Source organism: Lissotriton helveticus, chromosome 2_1 (assembly GCF_964261635.1).
Source record: "Lissotriton helveticus chromosome 2_1, aLisHel1.1, whole genome shotgun sequence".
Classification (NCBI taxonomy): Eukaryota; Metazoa; Chordata; class Amphibia; order Caudata; family Salamandridae; genus Lissotriton; species Lissotriton helveticus.
The window spans coordinates 752,421,358-752,449,006 of NC_136059.1; the positions used below are offsets into that span (position 1 = coordinate 752,421,358).

A 27,649-nucleotide genomic window follows, 5' to 3' on the forward strand; every position below is an offset into this window, starting at 1 on the left:
GTTAAAGGAGAACTATTGGGAGCGTCAGAAAAATTTCTATTGGATACTGGGGCAATGAATAGTTCGGTTGCCCATACGTTGGTCCCAGGGGCTGCTCTGTCTGGCCAAAACAATGTCTCGGTGGGATTCTCTGGAATCCCTGTGGTAAGCTCCGTATCTAAGCCTCTGCCTTTTACTGTGGGTCCCATTTCTATACAATCACCTTTGCTTCTGACCTCCAATTGTGGAGAAAATCTTTTAGGACTAGACATCTTGAAAAGATTACATGCGCGTATTTATTTTTCCCTGATGGTGTCTAGTTAGCAATGCAAAAACCTCCTTTAAATGCAACCCAGTATTTTGCCAAAAATGAGAACCTCCCTCCTGAATTCTCTACTGTCCCTCCTACACTATGGGCCACGGGAGACACTGATGTTGGCTTGTTAAGAATAGCTCCCATGTCAATAACCTTGAAACCTAATGCCCAGCTGCCTCGCATTCCGCAGTATAGAATTTCACCAGAAGGTGAACAGGCCTTGCTGCTCATTATTCGTGACCTCATTAAAAGGGGGGTGGTAGAAGAAACAGCTGCCAATGTTTGTAATAGTCCGATTTTGCCGATCTTGAAGAAAACCCCAATTGATGGTGCCCTGGATTATAAAGATACATATCGTTTTGTGATTGACCTTAGAGAGGTAAACAAAATTGTAGTCCCGCAATATCCGGTGGTGCCTGACATTACTGCAATTTTAACAATGATTCCCCCTACGGCTCAGTATTTCTCAGTAATAGATTTGAAGAACGCATTCTTTAGCATTCCAATTCATCCTGATAGCAGACATGTTTTCGGATTCTCATTAGCTGGCCAAAGCTTTAGATTTACACGTGCACCCCAAGGCTATACAGAGAGTCCTAGCATTTATAGCCAAGCTTCTAAAGACTGTACTCGATGAATTAAGTTTGCTCCCAGGAAATTCCATCATCCAGTATGTGGATGATATCCTAGTGGCCTCCGATATGGAAGAAGGTTGTAAGGACGCCACAGTGAAATTGCTAAATCATCTGGCTGAAAAAGGGAATAAAGTGTCCCTTTCTAAATTTCAGTATTGTCGACAGGAAGTGACCTACCTCGGCCACTTACTGTCGAAAGCGGGGAGGCGATTAACCCCCGAGCGAATATCTGTAATTACTAACATGTCTGTTCCTCGTACTCAACGTGATGTTCGTACTTTTCTTGGCATAACCTCTTACTGTCGCCAGTGGATTCCTAACTATTCACTCCTCTCTAAACCCTTGTTGTATCTGACAACCAAAGATGTGCATGAACCCCTACCCTAGACGGATGAATGTCAAGAAGCCTTTGATTCTTTAAAGTCTGCTCTTTGTTCTGCACCTGTTTTAGGTACTCCAGATTACCGGAAGCCTTTTTCACTTTATGTGCACGAGGTGGACGGTTGCTCACTTTCAGTGTTAACACAGTGTTTTGGCGGAAAGCAGAGACCCTGTGCTTTCTTTTCATCAGTCATGGATACTGTTGCTCGAGCCCTCCCGAGTTGCCTGAGGGCCACTGCTGCAGTATCAGTGGCCATCCGGCAGTCAGAAGGAATAGTCCTGAATACAGATCTCACAGTCATGGTACCGCATGCTGTGGATATCCTTTTGAATAGAACTAAGACCCAGCACCTTACGAGTGCCAGATTAACAGGATATGAATTGACTCTGTTTGCACCCCATATCACGATCAAAAGATGTGCCACTTTGAACCCAGCCACATTGCTGCCCCTTCCTTCTAATACTGTAAAGGAGGTCGTCCATGATTGTATATTCAGAACAGAAGAAGAAACAAAGGGGCGTCTAGATCTCTCTGACACCCCTTTATATGACCCCCAGGGGGAGTTGTACATGGATGGCTCTTGTTTTAAGTTACCAGATGGCACTGCGACAGCTGCCTATGCTAGCACGACACTGATGACTGTGGTAGAAACCGCAAGGATTTCCCACCACTCGGCTCAAGCAGCTGAACTAATAGCTTTGTTGAGAGCATGTGAGTTGAGTGAAGGATTGAGGGTGAATATTTTTACAGACAGCCAATATGCCTTTGGTGTGGCCCATAGCTTTGCGAGGCTGTGGAGGGAAAGGGGTTTCTTTACTACACATGGTCAGAAAATCCAGCATGGTCCTTTGATTGATAGATTGTTATTTGCCTTAACGTTACCAGATAAAGTGGCCATCATTAAGTGTAGCGCTCATAAGAAAGTTGTTGATTCCACTGGAAAGGGAAATGCTTTTGCTGATGCAATAGCGAAAGAAACATCCCAGACTAGAATAAATCCTATGTTCCCTAGTACATCGGCTCGATGGGTAGCATCTTTGTTTGATAATACTATTGAAAGCGTGGAAGAATTACAGAAAGAAGCCACGCTAGATGAAGTACAGAGATGGGAACAGGAAGTAGGAAAGTTGGATAAGAATGATTGTTGGAAAGATCTTTCCGAGAAACAGCGATGGTTACTGCCCAATGCACTGGTGTACGCTGTAGTGACAATGGCCCATGGCACGGCCCACATAGGCGCGAAAGGTATTTGCGCTGTGTTAGACCCCGTATGGAACAACCCAAATATTTCCAAAACTGCAGCACACATAGTGAAATACTGTCCGGTGTGTTTGCGTTATAATCCAGGAGGTAGAGAATCCGTTTTGAGTGGAAGTTTTGCTCCGCCATCCTTGCCCTTTGAGGTGATACAAATTGATTACATACAGATGGAAAGAGTGAATAATCTGAAGTACATATTGGTGGTGGTATGCGCTTTTAGTAAATGGGTTGAAGCCTACCCCACCAAGAAAGCCACTGCAGTCACCACTGCGAAAGCTTTGATTAAGGAATATCTGCCCCGGTATTGTTTGCCCCGCATTATCTGGTCCGACAACGGGCCTCATTTTAATGCCTTGTTAGTCCAGAGTGTGTGTGAAGGGTTGCAGATCAAGCAAAAATTCCATGCCGCTAGGCATCCTCAGTCGGCTAGATTGGTTGAGAAATACAACGGCACATTAAAATTGAAAATGGCCAAGATCTGTGAAAGTACTGGATTGAAGTGGCCTGATGCCCTCCTATTGGCTTTACTGTCCCTAAGAACAACCCCCCATACTAGAACTGGATTGTCTCCTTATGACGTGATCTTTGGTCGGCTCGCTAATGTGTGGGGAGCCCCCAGACCCCGATCCCTTAGGGATATTGATTACCTATTGATGACAGATTATTTGTACGCTTTAACTAAAGATCTGCGTTCCATTCATCAACAGGTATCGGATACATGGCAAACGCTACCAGAGGGTCCTAGACACCGTTTGGAACCCGGCCAGTGGGTGATGGTGAGGAATTTTCTACGGAAATCAAGTCTGGAGCCGAGGTGGTCCGAGCCCTATCAAATCATCTTGGTGACCAGAACTGCAGTGAAAGTGCATGGAAGAAAGCACTGGATCCATGTGAGTCATTTGAAACGTCTACCGCTGCCCTTTCCATTTGACCTCAGGAATCGAGAGGAAATTCCGAGTCAGGAAGGAGAGCTAAATCAGAGCTTTGTGCCCTTTTCGGATGCTCATGAAATAGGACAACCAAGTGAGGTGTTGCCCACCGTGGAAAGTGCGACAGCTCCACCAGCAGAGGCAGTTGTTCCCAGGGCACCGCAGGTTTCGAATGCATTGGATACCCTTGCAGCAGAATTGTTTTCTGACCAGGAGCAACCTGGCCATTGTAAATACAACCTGCGGCCCACGAAAACAGCGCGGTACCCCAGCTCCCAATAGTAGGAGCTAGACAGAGACCTGAGTTGAGGAATATTGGATAGAATTACTGGGGTACTGAGCGTGACACTGGACTGAACCCGCTGAGAGCTAAGGACATTGTGTTAAATAGCTCGGTTCAGAAAGAAAGACTGAGTTAAGGGTCGTGGTTGTACTACCGGAATATACAAGTTGGTTCTTTTTGATGAACGATAGGAGTCTACCTGTGAGACTCTAACGGACACAGGGAGAAGATCCCTTAGTGGGAAGAAGAACCCTCTGGTGGTGCGCGTGCTTTGTGGATACAAAGTTAGTTTTGGACTTATAGAGAGGGACTGAGTTAGATTTGGACTTATAGAGAGCATGTTTCCTTTTGCTCGATTTGCAATGGAGGATGAACGACCACTTGCCCCTCGACGATATGCGGATAATATGCATTTGTTTTCCGGATGGCCCACCAGAGTGAAGGTGGCATTCGTTGCTATTATTGTTATAAGCACAGTGATTTTGATGTGTGTATTTGCGTATTTAGAATTTTAGCACCCTGTACAGAAACTGTTAGGAACTACTGCTGCCCCGGAGGAACACCTCTTTTATTCTTTAGCCCCTCATAAGGCTCGACATAGAGAAACTTATGTGAAAAATGCTTTTATTGAAATGTTACATCAGACACATAGTACCAGGAACAAAACGAATTGTTGGGTTTGTGGGTTACTTCCCTCAGTAATGCACCAGCATGAATTATTAATTTCCCTGCCGTTATCTTACTTAGCTAGCTGTGAAGCCTGGTTCCAATTTCTGTCATTGATGTATTCTCATTATGTAGCTGAACCTAAAATATATACTGAAAGGGATTATAAGGCCATTTTGAAGTATATAGAACAGCATCAAGGATTTGATGCCGAGGGAAATGGAGGAGAGGGATCCCTGGATACAAATGCTTGAATGAATGTATATACTGATTATAAAAATGTGACCTGGTTACAAGAGGAAATGCAGGATTTTGAACTTTTCAACTACACCAGGTATTTTCAGCATTTTAAAGGACGAAATGTCACCAATTACAAAGCCTTGCCGATCCCTATTATTAACCACCTCCCCCTTTTGTATACAGGGACGAGGTCATGTTAAGGTAGGGAAGAGTAAATGTAATTACACTTACACTTTGCAGACCTACAGTACTCCTCCTATGATTACTCCTCCCGATGTGTATTTTGTGTGTTGTGAGAACGCGTATACCTGGCTCCCAAGGGGATGGGCAGGGCGTTGCTACCTCTCATTCCTCTACCCTCCAGTTTATATTGCCCCTCCTGATTATCACAGGACACATCAATTGATTCAGGGAGAGATAGCGGCTAATCGAAGCATCAGGAGTTTTGATACTGAGGGTACCGATCAGACAGACACCTCCCTGCAACAATTCGAGGATTTTGCCAAAGGTCTTTGGGGACCTATTTTTAATAGCCGTAGTATAAGACGTTTGTCCAGAATAGTGGAAAATGTGGTTCAGACCACAACTGGGATCCTGACTAACATTACTGTTGAGCTTCAGGCGACGAGGCTTGTTTCGCTTCAGAACCGAATGGTTCTTGACGTCATCCTCGCAGATAGGGGCGGAGCCTGCCGCGTGATCGGCAGCTCTTGCTGTGTGTTCATTCCTGATTTGGACCCCACCATTCATCTTGCAATACAGAAACTACATCGATTAGCCAGTCAAGCACATGTGGACAATGGTACCTGGTCTCTTAGTAGTTGGTTTTGGGGTCTTTTGGCTACTTGGGTTTGGAAGATATTTATGATCCTAGCTGGAGCCTGTGGAGTAATATTTACTTGCTTCCTATGTCTCCATTGCGGCCCGGCTTGTTGTTCTTTCTGTGCAGCTAGAATAACGTCTGCCTTGAATATCTCACGACAAGCAAAGGTCGACAAACAGATGATTCAGAAGGAGGTGTCGGATCTGATGCAGATTGATGAAGGAGTGTTTGTAGAATGAACTTAGTTATATTGGCTATAGTAGGCCAAAAGGGCCGTCTGATGGGATATAAATACAATAGATACATGTTGTTGGCCTAGTATATACAATATAACCTTATAACCACACATTAGCATTATATTATTCACGTTGTATTATTTTGGTTAGGAACGATTCACTCCCTGCTTGCTCAAGCCTATTGTTGTGACTGGAGCCATGTTCTTTCGTTTCCCTGTGTCTAGTTCTGTTTCCCTGAAATCACGCGATTAGGCTTTCTGCACAAAACCATGATGGCAGACTTAGCTGTCTGCTCTACTCGTTAGTTTGTAGCTCAGGGAAACTCAAGGTCACACCTGCCCTTTTAGTGGGATGTGCACATTCTAGTAGAGCCTGTTCTTACCTCCCCGAGCTTCAGATAGAAAGGGAGGCACCCTACTGACATGCCTCCGGAATAGCTTAGGCCGAGCTACTAGCAATCAATTGTGCCTTATATGGGTCTTCATGTTGGCCCTCCGACAAACTGTATCTTTCCTTCTAGGGTGACATTGTGTTATGTGTGAAACGTATATATGCTTGTATTACTTGTTTGAACTCAGTCTCCTCTGCGCACCGCTGAGGGTCGTGTAGACTGAGGCTCCCCTGTCAGGATTTGCATTATGGAATAAACGATTGAAACTTCTCCATTGCAGACTGACTTATTATTTATGGATAAGATATATGGGCTATAGGTGAGTATAGTCCATTAGCATAATATTTTGGCTCCTTCAGAACAAGCGATGGCCAACCCCAGACTTAATGGCTTAACCAAAACTTTTTAAGTCATCTCACCAAGCCACGGAGAGAGCAACCTGTCCAACAGGATCAACTGAAATACAGAGCTCAATTTATCTTGCACTAATCTTGACTTTGAAGACTAATGTAAAGACTGACTGAGTTCCTTTAAGTTTAACTAACTGCTGCACTCACAAAAAGCAACTTTACTTTGGGTGCCAAGGGAAAATTAATCTTTCTTTGACCACCTAGTGCATCCCTCTCTTTGTTGCTACTGCTGTCACGTTGTCCTCTGCTAGAGACAATAAAAGGCGAAGCGGATACATTGAGAGGTTTCATAAAAAACTTGCAATGTTTGCCCATATTTCAGCTTACATTCCTCCTCTCCTGTTCCTCTTGTGTGTTTTTGCGATGGTTAAAGGTGGTTGCTACATTCCAAGATGCAACGCCTTTTTATTCTTTCTGCAGCATTGCGGCCACTACCTCGAACATTTAGAAATATAAAATAGGCACATTGTGAACAAAAGACACATTTCAACCAATTTCTCCACGTAATTGCATAGTACACAGTGATTTTTTGAATGTGGTCAAGCCCGGATCGGGAACCAAAAGCAGCCTGGCAAAAGTGTTCAAAACCAGCCCTTCTCCTTTCTTCCTTACTTTCTTTCTCCTTCACTATATTCTCTCCCTCTCCTTCACTTTCTCCTCGCTTTTCTCTCTCGTCTCTGGAACTCCACTGACCCTCCCACCCCCCCACCCCGAACTCCTGGCCTGAGGAATCTGGAGAAAGTGAGAGAGGTGCCAGCGGTGGTCCTAAAACCCGACTTGCAAATGCTGTAGTCTACCTGGGAAATACCCAGGGGGAAAAACGTGTAGTTCGGGCATATGTGGCGAATCAGGACATCGCCTACAGATTGGCATGTTTTAATCCTATAGAATGACTGGTAATCCTGATGAGGGACAAATGAGACTGGTTGCAGCAACCACCGAAGAGGACGCCCACTGCCCCGGCTACACTGGAGGCAGTAAACAGAATGTCACTGCTTCGTACTGTGTACAAGTAAAAGCGTGTATTGAAACAGTTTGTTGTTGCAGATGTCCTGACAGGCCCCACCTACAAAGCCCTTATGATTGGACAGAGATCACAACTGATCTTCCCTAAATGTACTTACTGGCCCTTCAGAGACACTAGCCTGCGCTTAACGTCCCTTGACTTCAGGCCCAACGCTAGGAGTTTGGCTCACTTGGTTAACTAACATTCATCAGCCTGAGGGTGGAGAATTTTCTGCAGGTATGGGCAAATTTATGAGGCGCACAGAAGAATAATGTGCTGCCTTTCATTGAGATGGTTCAAGGGTCCCTGACAAGGCCCTTTGAACCTGCGTTGAGTAAAATAACATAATGTGAACGTGTGAGAAAGGCTGGAGACACAAAAGGAACAGTATAGAGACTGCTTACAGAAAGGGCACGTGTACGGGAAAATTAACGGTCGAACTCGCAGTTTCCCGCAGCCTGGGACAGGAGCGCGCTAGTGGCCATTTCCAGATTTCCTTACTACGTTCTAGCTGGTGGCTAGACCTTACTGCCAGGAATAAAAGGCACACAGGGTACTCCAAATTGGCCCAATGGGGCCCAAGTTATGGCCTTTTTAATGTTAGTGACCTTTGACATTTTGTGAAACTACATGTGTGGAGCTCTGCTGCAAGATCTAAAATTACCCCTGTGGTGGGCCCGGGTTCAGTGCAAGCTCATTAATATTTATGAGCTCCTGAGGGGGCATAACAATCCACTCTTATTGAGGCTTGTAGCCCACAGGGCAGGGCACATGGTATCTAAAGGTAGGGCATGTGCAAATTTAAAGTTAACATGTCCTTCCTATGACTGGTACATAAAGATATTTTCACTTTAGGAGAGTTGGCTGCCCTATCGAGAAAGTCTGGTAAGCAATACAAATTATTTATTTTCCTATTTAGGTTAGGTACCAGCTAGAAATCTAATACTTATTAAGAGTTCATCTCAATGGTGAAAGCATAGTTTTAATAAATATTAAAGAAAAGGAACTTAAGGAAAGTCACCTTTATCCTGACTGAAGCTCCCAGAGGCAAATGTGCTTTAGCATCAAGCTTTCACTCAGCTGGTAAATAGCCTTGATAATGTGTGAAAACTGCTCCCAGATTAGAGACAAAGGCCTGGTTGTGGGGTTGTGTTTTGTTCCTCTGGCAGAAAGTCTGCTTGCACTGTGCCCAGGAACCTATATTACCTGGATGGGGGCTGCCCTGTCACACACAGACATAGATCACACCTGCACAGGCCCCTCTGCCCAGTCAGGCAGGCACCAACCCCGGTGGGGGGAGAGCTGAGGACAGAACTGGTTTGGAGAGACCAAGAAGGAGGGGACCGCTGATGTCGGCACACAGGCTCTGCACAAGTGGGAAAGTCTCCATCTTGAATTTTGAGAGGGATGGGCACTGTGGGATTGTGTGCAGAACAGCAGTACGTGTTTCAAATATGTGTAGGGTTACCTTGGGATGTTTTTCCCTATTGGTTATGGAGGGGTCAGGAGTCACCTCCCACCCACAAACTACTGCCAAGCTTAAATGTGGCTCTCTGGACCTGTGGAAGAACAAAATATGGACTGTACCTGTTGTTTAAAACTTGTGAAGAGACCTGAAGGGATGGTCCTGCTCCCAATTGTACCCAGGACAAAGCTGTGGATTTCAAGGGTCAGTTGGCTGTCTTCCTATGAAGGATACAGGGCCACAATAAGCTGTAATTTTCCTGAAAAGTCTTCTGATCATTACAAAATGGACCTGACCTTGACCCTGCTAGTGAACTCTGCTGGAGTGAGCCCCCGCAAAAAGAAATGATAAAGCTGAGATCCTGGGACTCTTGGCTTGTCCTCCTAACATCCATGAAAAACCTGGGACTTAGAAACTACGTGGACTAGAACAAACCTACCGAGCTGATCCATGCAAGGATTGGTGCCGTTGGGCTGAAGATTCAGGTTTTCCATGGTCTGAGATTCTCTGCTGCATCAAATCTGATTCAGTTAAACCTGGCTGAGAAGGTATCTGGACTTGTTGGGCCCTCTTCAACTACAATCCACAACCTTGCCCCACTGTAGGAATCTGAGCTCTGAAGAAGTGATTAAGTCTGAAGATAGAAATTAGGGCAAAGGCACCTAAAGTCTCCAACCCATGAGAGTACATCCTTGGGGGCAAAATCTGAATTTCTCTCGCTCAGAGCTTTTCTAGATAAAACCATGAACTTCAACAGGACCCCGCCCAACTCCTATCCAATGTCTTGGAGCCACTATGGATACAGCCTGCTGCCCATCCCACTGAGGATTTTGACTTCCAGAAAAACGACTTAGGGCCTGTTACAATCTTGGTGGATGGGATACTTTGTCACAAACATGACAGATATCCTGTCCGCTGTATAACAAGTTTGATTGGATATAATGGAATTGTAATTTGGCGGATTGGATATCCGTCACATTTGTGACAGAGTAACCCTATCTGCCAAGATCGTAATCAATGTGTGGTGTGGGTAGAGTCACCTACCCACCAGGATGTGCGCTCAATGAACGATGAAACACATCGGTTTCTTCACAAAATTCAATTTATTAACTTCCAAATTGAAATTTCTTCAATCATCTTTTTTTGATCAAATGTTCAATTCAATGAATAGTTGCATACATAATGTCGATCTTATGGTGCAATCTTCATGATTATTACAATGCTTAAATCCACTCAATGCATTTCGGGTCAACAAACACGGACCCTTCGTCAGGGGTCTGTAAAGAGGGTAAAACAGGACCAAATCAGATACTCCACTAGCGAAGTTCCAAGTAAATGTACATAGCTATGATGCACAAGGTGAGCATGCAAACTTGAGATTCGAGTCAGGGCGTGTCCAAAGGTCGAAGTGACCGTGATAGAACATCGCGGTTGAATAAGTGGTAGTGCGAGGTAAACAGAGATGGAAACTACAGTGAAGTGAATAAAAGTAAACGTGACTGAACATTATACTGGCTGAAATAACGGTGCCCAAGAAAAAATTACGAGTAAGTAGGACAAACGTAGAAATGAACCGAGTAAAATACAACATGCTGCATGCAAAACGCGAAAAAGGCGTAACTCAAAACGGTTTAGAGACACTTACATGAGGACCGGACAGTGCCGCGTCTCAGGTGAAACTGAAGGTTCAGAAAGATGAACGAGATGGATCGTGATATGTGCACTAGAGGTCACGTGATCGGCATTAAATGGCCATTAGGAAAGGGAATAGTACCAAAAGCCTCCACCATGTGATATGTGTGTCTGCGCTTCGAACCAGGAAATACGGATGTTCTGGCGGCGAATAATAAAGTTACATGAATACAACTCACGAGCGTGACATGAATAATGCAATAAAATGGAATAAAATGAAAAGAGACCTGTAACAAAAAACAACATAACAGTATGAGCTGAATGCCCAATATGGAACATCGGTGATCTCATAATTTGTAAATTAACAGTGGGGACACAGTATATATCATGAGTCAATGTTCGGCAATGTAATGTCTTGTTATAAAAAGCATGAATGTTCTATCCGGTCATTCATCCCAACCGGATGAGCGGAATTAAGTTTTTTAAAATTTTTTCAAAAATTCCAGAGAAGAAAACTGTATGTGTTATGAAGTATGCCACGGAATCCACCAAAATCAAACGCATAATTAACAGATATTGCCCATTGATTCAATCTGAACCTGACCTGAATGGTCTATACAGTGAAAAAATCACATTTGCATTCCAAAGATCCAAGAATTTGAAAGAACTGTTAAACATACCCAAGAAAGAAAACGCAACATGGAGAGGAATGTTAAGATTTCAAAATTGCACACATTGCAATAACGTTATCATGGGGAACATTTTCACACATCCAACTAAAGGCAATCAAATCGAATTACACCACAACAGTACTTGTGACATCACCAATTGTATTTATGTAATCAAATGCCCTTGTGGTAAAATATACGTGGGGCAAACGGAGCGCAAAATTAAAGTTCGCATTACCGAACATAAGAGCAACATACGCCTTGCCAATATGAAATCCACCATAGCGTGTCACTGGAAAGAAGCAGGTCATCAAATTGCACAATTAAGATTCATGATTTTGGAGACCATCCCACATCGCCGGGACCTGGATCCCGTTAAACAAAGATTGAGAGCAGAGTATTATTGGATTAAAAAACGTAATTCCGCTCATCCGGTCGGGATGAATGACCGGATAGAACATTCATGCTTTTTATAACAAGACATTACATTGCCGAACATTGACTCATGATATATACTGTGTCCCCACTGTTAATTTACAAATTATGAGGTCACCGATGTTCCATATTGGGCATTCAGCTCATACTGTTATGTTGTTTTTTGTTACAGGTCTCTTTTCATTTTATTCCATTTTATTGCATTATTCATGTCACGCTCGTGAGTTGTATTCATGTAACTTTATTATTCGCCGCCAGAACATCCGTATTTCCTAGTTCGAAGCGCAGAAACACATATCACATGGTGGAGGCTTTTGGTACTAGTCCCTTTCCTATTGTCCATTTCATGCCGATCACGTGACCTCTAGTGCACATATCACGATCCATCTCGTTCAACTTTCTGAACCTTCAGTTTCACCTTGAGACGCGGCACCGTCCGGTCCTCATGTAAGTGTTTCTAAACCGTTTTGAGTTACGCCTTTGTCGCGTTTTGCATGCAGCATGTCGTATTTTACTCGGTTCATTTCTACGTTTGTCCTACTTAACTCACCAACTAGTAATTTTTTCTTGGGCACCGTTATTTCAGCCAGTATAATGTTCAGTCATGTTTACTTTTATTCTCTTCACTGTAGTTTCCATCTCCGTTTACCTCGCACTACCACTTATTCGTTATTCAACCGCGATGTTCTATCACGGTCACTTCGACCTTTTGAAACGCCCTGACTCGAATCTCAAGTTTGCATGCTCACCTTGTGCATCATAGCTATGTACATTTACTTGGAACTTCGCTAGTGGAGTATCTGATTTGGTCCTATTTTACCCTCTTTACAGACCCCTGACGAAGGGTCCGTGTTTGTTGACCCGAAATGCATTGGGTGGATTTAAGCATTGTAATAATCATGAAGATTGCACCATAAGATCGACATTATGTATGCAATTATTCATTGAATTGAACATTTGATCAAAAAAAGATGATTGAAGAAATTTCAATTTGGAAGTTAATAAATAGAATTTCGTGAAGAAACCGAGGTGTTTCATCGTTCATTGAGCGCACATCCTGGTGGGTAGGTGACTCTACCCACACCACACTTTGTTACTCGAAGGCACGGTCAGACTACGTGCGACGAATGCAGCGCCAACTGGATCAAGTTCTAATATATATTAAGAAATTTTTCAACTAAAAAATCGAGTGCACAGGGATAACACAGTTTCTCAAGATCGTAATCAAGCCATAAGTCCCAAGGTAAACCTTCCAACCTGGTTGAACATGGTTTGCGTAGCCAAACTGTGCTCCATTGCAGACGATCTAAAATCACACCTAGGTCATGATGTACCACAGTCATTGACTACCATTGGAACTTTAGAAAATGCATACCTTCAGTTCCTCTTATTGGATGTTTGTTGTTTTTGTGTCATTTTTGACCATTAGATTGTTCCCTATTGTTCTAAATTGGAGGGGGGTTTTATTATGTAATTTTCAACTGTGTTGTTACTTCTATATTATGTATACATTTTCCTAAGCTAAAGCTTGCTGCTCTGCGCCATAGCTATCAGGGGTTGAGCTCAGGAAAAAATTACTGAAACCTTTAACTGAACCTACCAAGATGGTGACCATGTCACTTGTGGTGAACACCATCAACTCCAATCAATAATTCTCTTTTCTACAGTGCTTTAGTTTTATCTTGGCACTTTTTCCACTTAAATCATTCACAAAATCATACCTCCATTTCCCCTTATTTTATTTTTGTTGCGATGATTTCATTTTGCTTATTTAACTTTTTCTCTCTTTTAATAGTTTGATTGGTATTTTTATTGTGTTGTGTTTTTGACTTTCAGTTTTGGTACTTCTAAATTACACATTTTCCTAAGTTAACCCTGACTGCTCTATGCCATAGCTACCAGGGGATGAGCTCAGGTATAAAATACTGCAACTTTTGAGTGGACCAAACAAGATAGTGATTTTTCTACTTATGGTGGACAACAATACACTCCAAATAATAAAACACTTTCTTATAAATTTAGTATCTCTTATTTCTACAGCAAAGGTAATCTGGTCTTCTCTCTATAAGTGGCCGTGGTACACATTTTTCTCACATGTGTTACTTATCTTTGAGTTTGAGTTTGCTGCTATCTATCCATTCAGTGATTTCTCTAATTCTTTTATTTGTTCCTGTTCCCTTCTTAGTTCACACACACATTGAATTTTCCACATAATAGGTGAGTGCTATCATTCTCACACTGTGTGTTGCATTGATACCGCCCTTTAACATTCCCACACATTTGTATTTCGTCACACCATCATTGCCGTCAAAAAGTTCAAAATTCTTCAGTGAAAAGGCAAAACACCTTTCTTGTTCAGAGTTGCAGTAATAGTTGCTGGGAGTTTGGTTTAAATCAACTTGTTCTTAGTTGAGTTTCTTACGGATTTCTATAGTCTTCTGCTCTTCTCAGTTTCTCAGTTTTTGTTTCCCACATAGATTTTTTGTCTCTTTCTTTGAAGAAAATACTCAACAAATTGAGAGGGAATGTTGATGTTAATCTTTGACATTCTGTATAATTGTCCACTGTTTAGAAGCCCTTGTATACACTTACTAACTATTTACTTTTAGGCCTACCCCTCTCTGTAAGAGCTCTCTATCTTGTGATAAAGGTCTCAAAAGGTACATTGTTAAGGGATCTTCCTAATCTCTAACCTTTGCAAATCTGCCCCTGTCTGATTGTAGGCACAGCACCCCAGGTCAGGCTGGTGATTGCCAGAGGATAGATATTTGCTCACATTTTGCAAAGAGGATTCTGCATCATATTTCCTAAAATTTTACATGATTCTACTGACACATCACCTCATTTCATTGAATTCTTTTTTGATTTGGCACAATCTCAGTTGCTGGCCCTCTGGAGGGTGCTGTGGGTAATAAGTATGGATTGTAATGTATACTTCAGCACAAGTGGCCACCAGAGGCTGAGGCTCATGGAAGCATTCCACTAATCATCTTTCTTTGCCTTTTGGCTCCTTGTTTGAAGTGACACAGGGGTAGTCGGATTCAGTGATTCGGAATTGCGCAAACTGCAAAACGAAATACAAAGGGGCATATTATCAAGGACCGGTGTTAAAATTATCGCAGTTTCATCGGCAGGAAACTGCCGATAAAACAGCGATAATGGGCTCGATAATACGCCCTTGTTAATTCCCATAGTAGCCCATGTTCTGATGTAAACATGGGCTTCTATGGGAATTAACAAGGGCATATTATCAAGCCCATTATCGCCGTTTTAACAGCAGTTTCCTGCCGATAAAACGGCGATAATTTTAACACCAGTCCTTGATAATATGCCCCAAAGTTTGCTGCGGCAAAATATAGAATTTCCCTTCAAGGAAGTAAAAGGAGCACACAATCACTACCCCAACAGTTCATATAGACCAGCACACTTTCCCTCTCCTCTACTTCAACAATACAGTGTCTACCACTTCCCCTAAGTGCTAAGGACATGCCCTGATGTGGGTTCTTGTGCTCACTATGTCTCAAAATACAAATTGCACCTTAGTGATGAGGCGAACCAAGGTTGAAGGTGGCCTGGGACTGCTTTTGTTCCCATTCAGATGGGACGTGCCTGGCAGTTCAGTCTGTTCTGTTACTATTAGAGCAGGACCAAGATGTCTGTCACATTGTTGCATCCTGTCTGGAGTGATGCAGCGGGCAGAACAATGTTACACTAATACGACTGGAGCGATTACAAGTGGCTGAGATTTTAGTTAGCATTACACTCCTCAATTTTAATTGCTTTTAACAGTTGCCTCTTATACTGTCCCTCTGACTCCAGGGCTCCCTACAAATATCCAAAAATAAATAGTGTACATCTGAATCCAAAAGGCGGTCCATGACTAAAATTGCTGCACACTGTTTTAACTCAGAAAGCTCAAACCCTGTCACTTGCACTTATTTTTGTATCTGTGGCAATAGGTGTAGTGTAAACAAAGTCTGTATAAGTGAAATGCAAATAATGAACTCTACGTTGAAATATCAAGTTTCCCACTTCTACCATTGTTTTTGCTGCGACTCTGAGAAAAACACTCAAGGATATCAGTGACATTTCAATAATGCATTTCCCAGTGTCTTTGAATAACACCTCCATTCTTTTACCTTTGCATAGGAGATGGAAACTCTACAACCAACTATTTTTCGAGGTGGAAGGAAGTGACGTTTTACACTGATGTGCATGATATTGCTGCGCTTCATGTATTACTTCTATACGGGTGCCACCGTGATGTATGAATGTTAAGCTTGTGGTGAAGCTACTGGTTGGGGCTTATTTCATACTTCTTTCTCAAAGCACTCTTCCCTGTTAACTATTACTCAATAAAATGGATGGTGACAAAGGTTTGAGGCCGTTCATCAGGTAGAATGGTAAATGCCTCACTGAAGCTGTGTTGGATCTGAGTATTGTACCAGGTGAAGAGAGTCTGAACTCTACAGAATGAGGATGCAGCTGCAAGACAATTGCCTTAGCTTAGTTTAGTGCATCAATGTTCGGAAGTATCCTGGACTATGCCTGCGGTGTGAGCATGCAGTGAATTCATTTATAAGTAGTAGTTGAACAACTTATTCCCTAAAAGCGTTGCCACCTCTGAGACTGGCACACTGCATTATAAGAATACTGGCAACTGAAAGCGACGAGAACTGAGGGGTGTAGCTGAGCACAGAGTTTTTTGGATCTGCTACTAAATCAGGACTGCATAACCTGCAAGAGAAAACACAAATTGTGGTTGTTCTATAATAGCACTGCCTGCCACAAAACAAACCGAAGCAAAATAGTACACCCTGGTGCAAGTTGACAATACTTCATGAGTTTATGTAACATGCAGCCAGATTCATCAACCAAAATTGCCATCGCAATAGCTGCGAATTAGCTATTGCGATCGCAATTCAATGAACTGCAATTCATGAAAAGAAAACAGACCAATCTGCGAATTCGCCAAAAATATTTTGCGAATTCGCAATCAAAGTCGCAGAATCTAGGTGGAACACCCTTAGCGGTTCGGAATTAGCGAGACTCCAATGATTCTGCGATTACTATTGCGAATTCGCAAAATAATCGCTAATCAAATTCATGAAAAATCACATTTAGCGAAAAACCTCAAAATCGCTATTTGCGAGGCGCAATTTAAGGAGAACCTAAACCAGGTGGTAACCATGAATAAATAAAAAAAAGCCCAAAGTAGCCACAGGTGTGGGCCTGACCAAACACACTTGAGGAGACACAGTAGGATCATGAGGACATTCACAATGCCAGGACTCTACATGGTGGTCAGGCGGCGAAGGCTCCAGGCTGCAGCAAGGAACAGACACAGGATCCTGGAGCGAATTTTCCGCCAGCGGATCACACTTCTGGGCCAAACTAAGGAGGACATCTACTCCAAGTACCGGCTGAATGGGACAATGATTACATAGCTCATCCGGGACCTTGACCCCCTGATGCAGCACCCAACAAGGAGGACCAATGCCATGCCCACCCATGTCCAGGTCTTGTGCAGCCTGCATCTCCTGGCTTCCGGAAGCTTCCAGGGGATAGTTTCCATTGCAGGGGGGATCTCCCAGAGCACCATGTCCCGCTGCCTGAGGAGTTTCCTGGATGCCATGTTGAGCCGCCTACACCATTACATTAAATTCCCAAGCACCCAACAGGACTTGAATCAAACCAAGCTAGAATTTTACAACTTAGCACAATTCCACCATGTAATTGGATGCATAGACTGTACCCACATCCACATCTGCCCACCCGCAGAGACAGAATACATGTACCAGAACCGCAAGTCTTACCACTCCCTGAACATCCAGATGGTGTACATCGCCAAGACAATCATCACTGACATAGTGACACAATACCCGGGGAGCACGCATGACTCCTTCATATTCCGGCACTGCGGCTTGCACACATGACTGGTCAGGGGAGACTATGGCGAAGGACACCTTCTAGGTAAGTACAGGTGCCAACAAACAATACATCGAGGCCATGTGGCTGCGCATGACAGGCACTCACACTCTGCTCCTTTCATTCAGGTGACAGCGCCTATGGCCTCCGTGAGTACCTCCTCACCCCATACCTCAACCCTGCCACACCACAGCAACGGCGTTACAATGCTGCTCACATTCACACTCGGAATTGCATTGAGCGGACATTTGGACTTTTAAAGAGCAGATTCCGCATCTTACACAAGACTGGTGGGGCCCTCAAATACCAGCTTGAGGTCTGCTGCCGCATCGTGGCCGTGTGTGCAATACTCCACAACATTGCTACCAAGCGGAGGATACCTGTGGACATCTTTGGTAGTGAGTCGGAAGGCGACAACCGCCGACCTGCAAACGTGCATCATGCACGCGGGGAGAATCATGCTGAAGGACACAGGCGCCGCAACCAAATCACAATGAACTGTTTCTAGTGCACCCATTCCCCTCACACAACACTGCACTCATGCATGACAAATGTAATAATGACATGAGTCGTATTTACGTGAGACCATAAATTCTTATTGTATATTCACAATAATGTGGCCTTTGTTGTCCATGATTCCACATGAGAACTGTATTGCATCATAGGTCCCCATGAAGGTGTAGAGGGCTTGCTTGTTGAATCAAAATGGCCCTGCAGGCAGAGTTAAATGTGTCACTGGCGCCTCCGTCCAGACGCACCCATGCGCCTCTCCGTGTCCTCCACAACACTGTTGGCCCGTGATGCTGCAGTGGGCCTGCTGCTGCAGCGGCGTTCAGTAACCAGTGGCAAGGACATGCTGCTAAGGCTTGAATTGCCCTCGCTGGCATCATCCCCCCCCCTGCTTCACCATGGGCAGTCGGCTGCAGACTATGCACTGCTGCTGTCACCTGTTCAAGTGCCCTGGCGACGTCCTGGCAACATTGGACCATCTGCACCTGCATTGCAAGGGACCGGCGGGAAAGTTGTGAGGTGGCATTTCCAATGATGTGATTGGACCTGGTGTAGGTTGACCGGCAGGTCAGCAGCTGGCGGTGGCGGCGGCGGGTGATATCCTGCTGGGATACCAGGAACTGGCTGTTCTCACGAACAGCTGCGGTCATGCCCTGCATGTATTCCGTGAGCTGTCCCACATTTTGCGCGGTCTTATGCAACTGCAGGTGAATGGCTGCCAAGTGATGCGCCTGCTTCTGATGTACCGCGAGCATGCGGTGTTCAATGGCCAGGCCAGGATCCCGTACATGTACACCCCTTCCCGCTCGTGTTGAGGCGTCACGCTGCTGGCGCGTCAGTCCGCTGGACTGGGATCTTACTGAGGCTGTGCGCCTTGTCTGCCTCCTGGCTGCTGGTGGTGTGGCCTGTACCACTGCCGTGGGTGTCAGTTGGGGTTGTTGCTGGGCACCTGTGGCTGCAGGGGTGGCCCTGTCCACATCGGGAGGTGGTGGTACTGCTGCAGGTGGCTGAGATGGTCCTGGTCGTGGTGCAGGTTGGCCCTCACCCTCGGTATCCTCTGGGTTCTCCTCTATATGTAGGGCCTCACTGTCAGTGCTGGGTTGTTCAGACGCACCTGTGATGTAAATGGGTGCATGATTAATGATATGTATCTTGCACATGAGATGTTGCTACATGCATGCAGGCTTGCTTTCCCTGACTGGCTTTTGGAATTACTTTGAATTGATAGGTCTGGCTGTGTTGGGCTATCTGGGAATTTTGGTTACACTACAACTACCACAATGCAATAGGGCATTTCAGGTGTGCATGGCCTGCATTACTGGGCTTGTCAAATAGCTAGGTCAGGAGTCATTGGCATTGTTAGGGGACGGGGTCGCAGTCACATAGCACTTACCTTGGGATTGTTGGGTGGGTCGGGACGAGTCCAGCTGGGTAACCCCCACGCAGGCTTCAGGAGTCAGGGTGTCCTCCACAAGGTCTTCCAGTGGAGTGTTGGGTGTGACAGTGGGCTCTCCTCCACCGGTGGCAAGTCGCTCCCCCAGCCTCTCAGCGATTCTCTCCTTGGCACGCCCTCTGAGGTCATACCACCTCTTTTTTAATTTGTCTATTGACCACTGGGTCACACCGACAGAATTGACCTTTGCGCGGATGCGCAGCCAGATGCGGCGCTTGTCAGCCTCAGGCACCCTCCGAGAGTCCTTACCAAAAAGGCGAGCATGGTCCTTACAGACTCCCTCAATGAGGAACTCAAGTTCTTGCTCAGAAAATGTTATCTTCCTCTTCCTTCCTGGGGCACTGCTCCCTGCTGCTTCCTGGGACATTTTGAAGGTTGTTAGTGTCCTGGTGTGGTGCTGCAAGTTGTCTGTAGTGGAGCTCTGGCCAGTACTGCTTCCACTTTCAGGCTCAGTGATCTGAATGAGGGAGGGAACAGCCTACTTCCTCGTTGTGATGTCATCAATGGGCTTGAAATGCGACTTCCCGTTTTTGCGATCTCGCAGGTAGCGAGATCGTAAATTGCGATTTCGGTAATTGCGAGATCGCAATTTCAACATGGAAAACGGCTGATTCTGCGATTTTTATGCGATTTTGACAAAATCGCAATCGGCAATTGCGGCCGATTGCGATTCGCTTTTTTTAATCACATTTCTTCATGAATCTCATTCTGCGAATTCTAAATTGCGATTCGGTAATTATCGTAATTTGGAATTCGCAGAATGTAGTTTTGATGAATCTGGGGGATGGTGCACTTCCCTTTGCACTATTTTACCATCACACTACCTTGACCACTGTTTTTTTGTTGCCAACCTTGGGCATTTTGTAAATTGAGGGACTTCGATACAGGAAATTCTGTTTTTAGCTTGGTTGTGCACAAAGATCAGCAGTAATCAGCAATGATCAGTAAACCGGACATCCTACACTATGCACTGGCACACTAGGAACAGGAAATCTTATTTTGCTTTCAGGAGAGTGCACAAATATCATGTGTTTTTTCACAAACAAATCTCAATTCATTTAATGTATACTTTTATTGGATCCGTTGGATTCAATAATTGTTTAACTGTACATTATCAAAAGAATGTGTTGTTCCCAACAGGCTATGCAATTTCCCTTCATTTAAGTGTTGGCTATGTACTCATAAGAGATACACTTAAACTTATCCAGCAAGCATCGAACCAAGGATTCTCAGAGGATGGGCGCGAGGCCACTGCACAAAGCCCCACACTTCTCACTAAACTCTGCACAGTTAAAAAGTAGATTGTAAAACAAAATGCAAGCAATTTAGAGGTTACCCAGCACTGGAAAAAATGTTGCACTGTATACGGCTGGAATATTAATACAAGTGTAAGGTTTACTCAGATTACAAACGTCTATAGCCAGAAATGTTATGATAATATAAACAACTCCAGTACATTATTCATTGTTTTTTAATAGAGCACAGCTATATAATTCATACTCTTTTTATTATTCATTTATACTTTATCAATTGTTAATGAAAAAGTATCCCTCTGAACATTTGTTTCAGACTCAGAATTGTAAAAAAGATTTTTTGCATACCTCTGCAAATTTTTGTGAACCTCTGTGGGTGTATTTCATTGTGTGATTTAAACGTATATCAAATGTTCTAAAAACGATAGTGATGTCGTAAGTATAACAACATCTCTGAACTATTGTCGCCCTCCAGTAAAACAAGTTTCATGCCAGATTTGCTGCAGGAGCAGCAGGACATATATGTATACGCATTGACAACCCATTTAGCTAACAAGTGCATGATCCTTGCATGAAGTCACAACTATATCATTCATGGATCCGTGTCATATAGATCACATGCAGTGGCAAAACACCAACATAACCGACACAGACCAGAACACATTCCAGGACCAGTGCACACATTCCGGCAGTCATATAGGTACCCATGCACACATAGACATAGAAAAACGTAAACAATCCTCAAATAACTTTCGAATCACAAACAAGTTAACCTGGGTGCTATTAAGAAAAGTGCTACCGATATTCTTCATTGCAGTTGGTGGAGGTGGAAAAAAGTTTTACTGGTGCATTTCGCAGTGTGATTATTTATTTATTTATTTTTCATCCTCATTCACCTCAGACCATTAGTGAACATACCAACCACCTGTTCCGTTTCTCAATAATGGAGAGACGTAGGCATTGGATGGGGACCAGGAGGGAGCGCCCCACCTACCCCAACCGCAACAGACTAGGATGACACTAACCCCAAAGTGAAGGGGGTGATCACTCTCCCAATCGGTCCAGAAGACCCTGGCAACTGTTGATGTTGGTGACGCGTGGATGAAAAAAACTGGGAATGCCCAAGACAGTCAGGGGAGTTTCAAGGAGGCGTAATTATAGGACCACAGTTTTTTTATACATCAAAATGTATATCTAAATAGAAAGATAAAGAGGGGGAGGGCTATCCAGTCTCCCAAGCTCAGGCATTAGACCAATTTAACAAGAAATCTCATAGTGCTTTCTTTTTCTTGCCTTGGGTTCTACACAGATCTATCCTAGATGTAGCACACAACGACAGCCACTCAGAATACTGAGAGGGTACAGCTTCTACCCATCTTTTGCATATCTTCCTCCTGGCCAGCAGTATAGCATAGAAAAAGAAAGATCTAGCAGGGGGCGTAATTTCACTGGATATTCCAAAGAGTATTAGGGTATTCAGACCCCGCAGGATACAGTGGCATGGATTAGCAAATTTAGCGGCACAAATATGGAAATTTAGCGGCACAAATATGGAAATTTAGCTGCATTTTTGCGGCACTTTATTTTGTCAGAGACCCCACTGACCATGAAGACGTCAGACACCCCAGACCATGGAGATGTCGGAGACACCCTTGGTCATAGAGACGTCATCTCCTCACCCTCTCTTCCAACAACACTGCTGTTCAAGGAAAGAGTTGATAGCACTATTAACTGGCCCACTCTGTAAAGTGGCGCTAATGTGTTTGCATGTCACTTGCCAACATTTCCAACAAACAGTTTCTTTCTTTTTTAGATCCATTTCACATGGGAACTAATGAAAGAAAGGAAAGAGAGCCAAGAACCGCTTGCTGAAGTCACGGTTTTCCTGCAGCAAGCTTGGACGAGGGAGCACATGGGGTTGACCCCTCCTCACTCCCTCCCCCCGTTCCGTCACAAGGCTGCCTTGGAACAGAAAATGCTCGAGAAAGATGACCTTTCCAACAAAATGTTCCTTTCCTATTTTGAATCCATTTAATGTGGGAACGCATGAAGGAGAGGAAAGAGAAGGTAAGAACCGCTTGCTGAAGTCATGGTTTTCCTTCAGCAAGCTTGGACGAGGGGAGAGGAAAGTGTGTCCGAGAGCTCATTAAAGCCCCTGCACCTCCGCGAAACTTTTAAGTATTTCAGCTTCCTGGGGGAGAAGGATTTGTCATTTCACAGAAATACTATTCTGCCCATTTGAAAGCCAACGCGCTCACACTGCCTGGCTTTTTCAGAAACGTGCTTCTTCTTCTTCTTCCAAAGCACACGGACACATCTCTTAATGCAGTGCAGCAGGGGTAAACAGGCAGCTATTACCGCTGTACGGCACCACGTAGTGACGTGTGCGCGTACAGCCAGTAAGATGTCACTATCATTTTTGCAGCCTGTCGGAGACCTTTTTCGCGGCCAACAAGGTCAATATCGCGGTCATCACGCTCTTCAGACGATTAGGCGATTATTTAGCGAATCGCGAAATCACGAAATTCTGAAGGATCTTGGTAATATTCATTTGTATTGAGAGGCCTAGAATATCCAAAATGGTGTTTCCTTCTTTTTCCCAAAACTCTGCTATGGCCGGGCACTCCACAAACATATCTACATCCGAGCACTCTCCAAATTACATTTTGTACAACTACCTGGAGGCTCCTTTGAAATTTTGGTCAACCTTGACGGAGATAAATAGGCCCTATGATGGGTTAACGGATGGTTCCTTCTAAAGCAAGCTGGTTTAACAGTGGCAAACAAGATGTTAAAGGATATTTGCCACAGATGTTCCCACTGTTCATTTGGTATAGTAAACCCCCACAAATCTTCAGCCAGTTTAAAATCCCCATCCACTGCCTCCTCAATAGCCCAGTACACCGCCTGGGAGTACTTCCTCCCAGGCGGTCTTGTAACTAGCTGCTCCTTGAGAGAGTTACCTATGCCTATGGGTTTTTTCAAGTTTTGGGTCCAACTCTGTAACTGAATGTATTTGAATTTTTACAAACCCTTTTCCTCCCTCTTATATAGCGATGGCCAAGATAGAAGCATGCCCTCATGAGCCAAATCTCCCCCCACCTTCAACCCAGCTACTCGGAAGAGCTAGTCTGTCCTTTAGGCAAACTGGTGCGCCGGGGGAGTCTCACAGGGGGGCCCGGCTTGAAAAGTAATTAAGACCCATAAGCCTTTTAATACTAGCCCATGTTCTATCCATTCCCTGCAGGACTTTTAGTTTGATCTTTTTGAAGAATTTTGGTTCTACAAATTTGAACAGGAAACCTTCCTGAGATTGGCCTGCCCCATTATCATTATCATTGCAGAAAACATAGCCCCCACCCTGGTATTATCTGGAGTTTTTAAGAGCATCCTAGAGTGTGACAGTTGAAAGGCCCAAGCATAATATTGCAAGTTCTGCAATACGCGTCCTCCCTTTTCCCTCCTGCACCTCAGCTTCTTCCAGGAGATCCTGGTACCTCTATGTGCCAAGACAAATGAGTTGATAGCCCATTGGAACTTAACTATAGCCAATTTGTCGAAGTGTAATGGAATGGCATTGAAGAGGAAGGTGATTTTTGGGAGCACCACCATCTTTACCAAGTTGATCCTCCCAAGAATGGTTAAAGGGAGATGAACCCAGGACTTCATAAGTTTCTGGCACTCCCTTGAAACGCTCGCCAAGTTGGTCACTGAGATCTCATCAATATCTTGAACTATTCTGACCCCCAAATACCTCAGATCGTGCTAGGTCTTGTGCTGAAAGTCATGACCTCAGTTTTCTCAGCATTCACCTCATAACGAGATACCTGCCCCAAATCTCTTGTCAGCCTTATAACAGCGGGGAAGGTCCTAGCAAGGTCTGCAGAGAAAACCAAAATATCGTCGCGTACAGGGCCAGTTTTCTCTCCTAAACCCCATGCTTAAATGGTAAAATGCTAGCCTCCTCTCTTAACCACTGAGCAAAAGGCTCAATATATAGGTCAAAGAGGAGGGGAGATAAAGGGCAGCCTTGTCTAGTACCCCTGGTGATCTTAAAAGGTTTTGTCAAGTTACTGTTAACCAGAAGTCTAGCTGACGGATCTTGGTAAATCAGCGGAATAGCATGGCAAAACTTGTCGCCCAGATTAAATTTCTCCATGACTGCAGATAGGTACACCCAATTGATCCTGTCAAAGGTCTTAATGGCATCTAATGTTATTGCAGCGAGGGGAAGCGAGTAAGTTGTGGCCAAGTATATTGCACCAATAAGATCATAAGTAAGGTCAGATATGATCCTGCCTTTAACAAAACCCTTTTGATCTGTGTGAAGCATATTGCCCACGACCGAGCCCAACCTGCCCACTAGAGTCCTGGAAAAGATTATATAATCTGCATTCAGCAGTGAGGTGGGCCTGCTTTTACAGGCAAGAATAGCCTTTCTCACCTCTTCCTGAGAAATGTCCTGCTCTATTTCTTCTTGCTGAGTTAACTTCAAGGGGTTAAGCGTGCTCCTGTGCAGCCACTCCATGGCCACAGTTTTGTCCACAGCTCTATCTTCTTGGTACAGATCCTGAAAGAGATCAAAAAAAGCGCCCCCTATCTCCTTGTCTGTGGAGAGAGCAGTTGCCCCATCCATGTTGTCAATTTGTTTGATCATATTGCGCAACCTGTTGGATTTAGCCTTCCATGCCAGGAACTTGTCTGCACCTTCTCCATACTCAAAAAGGGCAAGCTTACTGGCCTCCCATGTACGTGCAACCCTAGACTGAAGAATGGTGTCTGACTGATCCTTTAAACTTTGTAATTTAACAACATGTTCCTGCCGTTTCTCAGAGTCAGTCTCCTTATTTAAGCCCAACTCTACTACCTTCAACTCTGACTCCTTGTGAGCAACCTCTACTCTATAATGTCTGTTCCTGAAACAAACCTTACTTGTGATCATGCCTCTTAGAAAAGCCTTTAGGGAATCCCAAAACACTGAAGTTGCAGCCGAGCCTATGTTGATAACCAAAAATCCCTCAGTATCCTGAGATAAATATTTCATCTCCTCGCCATCGAGAAGTAGACTTTGATCGAACGTCCAGACGTAAGATGCTGACTTTTCTGCCAGGACAGAGATCCAACCAGAACGCTGAATGTTGGACAGATGGGGAGTTAAAAAACCAATGTCCTTAATCTTACCTCTCATGCTGTGACTAAACAAGATGTAGTCGATTCTTAACTTGTGGCCATATTTACTATTGTAGTATGAAACTCCCAGCTGAGAACCTGATCTGTCTCTCCAAACGTCACAGAGTCCAGTCTGTGCCATCATAGATTGGAGGTACATCCAGGATCTAGAGGTACCTTAGCTCTACTTCCTATTGACTTGTACACTTTCGGGTTCAGGACTATGTTAAAATCCCCAGCCATGATCACCGGGTCTGGGTAATCCAGGAGATTCTGGGCAGAAAATCTGGATTTTATTAAGGACACAGAGGCTAATTGTAGGCATCTATGCTTTATGGAATTGTCAGTGAGTTGCTAGGAGCTTTGGGAGCTATGGGGCAGTACATTTTGCAACATTGCCAAATGTACTGCCCCATAATTGTTATATTTTATTTTTCATTTACTATTGTCTTCTGTTTATTTTACATTCATTCCTTACTGATATTGTAATGGGGGAGATGTGTAGGGATCTATGCTTTATGGAATTGTCAGTGAGTTGCTAGGAGCTTAGAATGTTATGATCTGAGAAGGAGACAGTACAAAAGAAGCTGTGGAAGGAGCTGGAGGTCTCTTTACTTCTGACCATTAAAGATATACTTTAATCACTTATTCTGCATTGAAGTCATCTTTACACTAATATTATCCCTCCTCTTTAAATTAAACCCTCCATTTATTGTTATTGATTTTACAACTATTATTCTTTTCTTTCAGAATAAGATTGTGTCTCTCTACCGGACCTCATTGTGGAAGTTTGCCTTCAGTTTTTTCTCATGTCTGTCTTCTCCACGATGATTTTTCTTCGCAGTTCAACAAGAAGGATGATGGATGGTCTCCAAGGGACTCTATACTTCTTTAGAATGTTGATTGAAGTTCCATGTTCTTCAATTGTTGCTACTGAGCTGTGGCAATAAAGGAGTTTTGCATAATAGTAGCCTCCGTGTCCTTAATAAAATCCAGATTTTCTGCCCAGCAAGCTGTGAAAAATCTAAATTTTCCCACCAAGCCATCCCTCAGTGAACTTCGAAAGAATGTCCTTTGTATGTAAGATGGAACATGCACAGAACAATTGATGCACCATTTGCAAAAATGGCAATGAATTATTATGCTTGCTAAGGGAACATTTCCAACTCAATAAAGACCACTTTTAAAGCTTAAAATGCATACATCAGCTTTAAATGAAATTAATTTTTTTTATATAAATCTTTTTATTGAAAATATATAAAGAGACAGCAGCACTGTTATAGAGATGAGCAACACAATATACAGCAACAATACACAAGTTATAAATTGTCAAAGACATCACACAAGTAAGTCTGTCGTTTGGACTCAAGAGGATAGGTCTTCATCTTCAATGGGTAGCAACAGTGCTTCACAGATGTCGCCTCTGTATGAGTTCCATGCACCCCAAATTACGGACCACATTTTTGGACAACCCCGTGCAATATGTACAGTCTTTTCTCAAAACATGTTCCAGCCCATGTTTCATTTCCAATGGATCAGTGTAGGAGGTGTATCAGATCCCCAGTGTTGTGCTTTGTCCC

General features: G+C 43.9%; 1 protein-coding gene across 4 annotated transcripts in view; it reads left to right on the top strand.

Annotated features, from left to right (window-relative positions):
* LOC144819488 (myb-related transcription factor, partner of profilin-like) overlaps positions 1-27,649 on the top strand; it is a 522,799-nt gene that overhangs the window by 428,278 nt on the left and 66,872 nt on the right. For 2 of the 4 annotated variants that reach the window (XR_013607401.1, XR_013607402.1), the window contains one exon: positions 26,820-27,039. The exons of 1 other annotated variant lie outside the window; for it this stretch is intronic. The gene's annotated coding sequence lies outside the window, so the exon portion shown is untranslated. Of the gene's footprint in view, positions 1-22,713; positions 22,968-26,819; positions 27,040-27,649 lie in introns of those variants that run through there. One more of the 4 variants, XR_013607399.1, reaches the window with a different exon arrangement.